Genomic DNA, 3,559 nt, shown 5'->3' with positions numbered 1-3,559 from the left:
TACAACGCATTCAAAGTTTAAAAGTAGCGTTGTCTTATAGAATTGTCAATAAATGCACAATCACAAATTACGCGGATGAATTCGATTTTAATCAATGAAAATGCTATTTTTAGCGATGTCGATTACCGAATACTACACAAATAAATCTGACTGCCGAGTAGTGGATTATATAGATTCTACATGTCGGACTGTTTCGGCGAGAAGATTTTCGCTAAATTATTTACTTCAATTTTAAACCGCAGGTTTATCCTGAACAAAATACCTTGAAATTATTAAGGATTACAAACCCGGAATGCAATGGAAGTTCTAAATTTAGAATGACTAGAATTTATTCATAACTTCTCCCCAGCAAACACCCGACGTTGACACAACGTTGGATCAACGTTGAAAATTGGTTGCGACGTCGGCGACCTTCACACAACGTCAAACCAACGTTGAAACCCCGACGTCTAACAAACGTTTCATTTTGACGTCGACTCGACGTCGGATTTTGGTCGGTAATCTGACAATTGGTAAATTTAATTTATAAAACCAATATATATAAATATAAGCATAAACAGTGAGAATTTTAAGTTTCTTTAGAAAGGGAAAATTATAAATTTATTTGCCTAATCAAAACAACAACAGTGTCACGTGGGTGGCTACCGTACGATATTCGATAGGTGGCGCTCGGTAAACGGATAGCCGCAGATCAGTATAATATATATTTGCTCTATTTTCTTTTTAATAATAACTTATCTCCTCGAATTTGTCAAAGAAGTGTTTGAATAATTAACAATGAAGTTGTAATCATTTTTGTGGGCTTCATTTCATAGAGGTAAATAATCTAGTAAATTCGAATTGGAGTCTTATCGGATTTGAAATTCAAATTGGCGGAAAAAACGACGGGTTGACAGACAAAGTTGTATATTCCAAACAAATAGAAAAAGGTAGGCAAACGTTATTTATTATTTTAAATGCTTATTTACCTTTACCGCATGTTTGCATGGATTCGACGGTTAATTGATCATTGTAAAGTTTGACTGCTAAAACTTAAAGTCACATGATTTCGCGAGATAAATATTTTCGATCCCTCGTTAGAGCACTTTATTATTTGCTTTAATTAGAACAATTTGTATTATCGGATCATTTTTCCCACACTATCTCGCAATTGCCAAATTATTCTTTTGCATAATCAATGGTATGAAATACACTAGCAATTGAAATCAATAAAATGTTAAATGCAGTACGTTAATTAGACTCTATTATTCAAATGCTGGCATATAAAATTTCCTCTTATTTCTAATCAGCATGGATATGAGGGGCCAGTCATTTACACATGTATCAGATAACTGTAGGGTCTTAAGCGCAGTTTGATTTTGATGTATGTGTAGTTGTTTAACTACAGGTTGTTAAATTGAAGTATTTTACCCATGAGCATAGCATTCCATGTGTTTCTTATATTATGATAATGATTATTGGCATTTGATACATGTTGTAAAATAAAATGATACAACTTTGGTAAGATATATCTGAAACCACATTGTTTTCGACTACTTACCTTTTCATTTTGTAATCAGACAACATATTATCAGTCAGTAAACACAGTATCAAGGTTATAAATCAATAAAAATAATAGTTTGTTAATTAGCCTGCTTATCAAATATAGTGAAACAAGTTATATGCTCATATCATAAGCGTTTGTACCCTCAGCCGGTCTGTCCTTTATACTCTTAGCAGATCGGATCATGCTGGGCAGAGATTATATCTATAAAAATGACAGTAACATGTGAATTACTTTGATGTTGTAGCATTTGTATAAATTATAATACATTTGTAAAAATAAAAAATGTCATTTTCATATTTAATTTTGCGCAGGCAAAAATCGTAATTTCTAACTAAATTTTCAGGTCATACTTAATGAAAATAATTAATTGAACATTTTATCAGGTTGTTTTCGTAAACGTGCTTGATAATCATAATAATTTATTGTTTTGTCTTTCAGTGAATATCAGAGATTGTGAAAATTATGATAATTCAACAACTGTCGAAAGTTCAGAGGAGGAAGATGAAATTATTAAGGGGAAAAGAAGAAGAAAAACACACAAGATTTTGAGACAGGTATATATAGAGGATATTGAATGAGTGAAAGTTCAATACTGAATTTATTGCACGAGTTGAATAAAATTATATTATGCGAGCCTCTGGCGAGCATAATATTATTTTATTCAACGAGTGCAATAAATTCAGTGATGAACTTACACGAATGTAATATTCTATTTATCACATACCAAAAATAAAGACCGTTTAAAGTGAAAAAAGAGTCATTATTCATTGACGCGCCTATAGAATAATACTAACATTTAGCGCGTCTTTACACTTTGTTTGTATAACGCTAATGACGTCACGTCAAAATATATGCACGGCCGTGCAATACCATATTTACGGAGTCGCAAAATCGGTACGGGTGTGTGATAATTCAAAATATTACATTGATCACGAAGCCATTTATATCAAAATCAAAGAATATATAGGTACATGAAACTACATGGTTTAAACTGAAGTAAATAAAAAATAAGCCTCTTTTGTTAAAGTAGAACACTTACAGAGTTTTGTCAGAATTTCATTTAATTGTAATATGTAAAAGTGATTTATTTCTTGCAATTGTAAGTGATTATTTGATTTATTTTTAAATTTCAGATAGTGTGAATGATGATATCTCAGGTTGGAGACGGCAGAGGTTCAGATTATGATTATACTTAAACTTTAAAGTATGCCCCAGATCGCCATAGTGGAGGTGGACGAAAGAAGAATGCTAATTAAGATATATGAACATTGCTATTTGTAGTAATATCAAAATATTCACAATATTGTTCCATTTAACATTCAGATAAAAAGTACAAAGAAAAATATACAATCAGTGAGTTGGATAGATGATTGGAAAATCCCAACATCAAGGTGATCGGTTCAGTCGGGAATAAGCCTTGGTGATATAAGAAAAACATGCATGAAGGTTAACCATAAAAAATGTCAGTGTTAATGTTTATGAAGAATTTTGTATATCTAAAACATGATTATTTAATACATGAAGCGTTATTTACGTACATACTGTCAAGTTTAATAGTTTCAAAATACATTATGTTAATGTTACATTTGTTATAGTACCGCATTTATTGTTTTGTACATGTGATTCGTATTGAAAATAAATTGTTAAAATTATAAGAATGCTTATTTGTTTACCCTACTAATGAGCTTAAAATGAAAAAAATCATATTCCAAAAAGTTTGAAATGAGGTTAAATCATGGTCAGATAAGGTTGGATTATGGTCAGATAATGGTCAGAAAAGGTTGGATTATGGTCAGAAAAGGTTGGAGTATAGTCAGATATTGGTCAGAAATGGTTGGATTACGGTCAGATAATGGTCAGAAAAGGTTGGATTATGGTCAGAAAAGGTTGGATAAAGGTCATTTTATGACGTTGTATAGACGTCGGACTCTGACGTCTAAAAAACTTTCAAATCCAACCTTCTGCCAACGTTTACCCAACGTCATGGTCTAACGTCAGTACAACGTTGGTACA

General features: G+C 31.7%; 1 long non-coding RNA gene across 1 annotated transcript; it reads left to right on the top strand.

The window, feature by feature from the left end:
• Positions 1-344: 344 nt before the first annotated feature.
• LOC132742015 (uncharacterized) lies at positions 345-3,332 on the top strand. Its single transcript, XR_009627377.1, has 3 exons — positions 345-929; positions 1,985-2,100; positions 2,680-3,332. It is a non-coding gene; the product is annotated as an uncharacterized LOC132742015 (long non-coding RNA).
• Positions 3,333-3,559: the final 227 nt, after the last annotated feature.

The sequence above is a fragment of the Ruditapes philippinarum genome, unplaced genomic scaffold, assembly GCF_026571515.1.
Source record: "Ruditapes philippinarum isolate M1 unplaced genomic scaffold, ASM2657151v2 ctg14247_1_1_1_1, whole genome shotgun sequence".
Classification (NCBI taxonomy): Eukaryota; Metazoa; Mollusca; class Bivalvia; order Venerida; family Veneridae; genus Ruditapes; species Ruditapes philippinarum.
The sequence above is the reverse complement of the archived record's forward strand: the minus strand, read 5'-3'. Positions and strand labels throughout refer to the sequence as shown.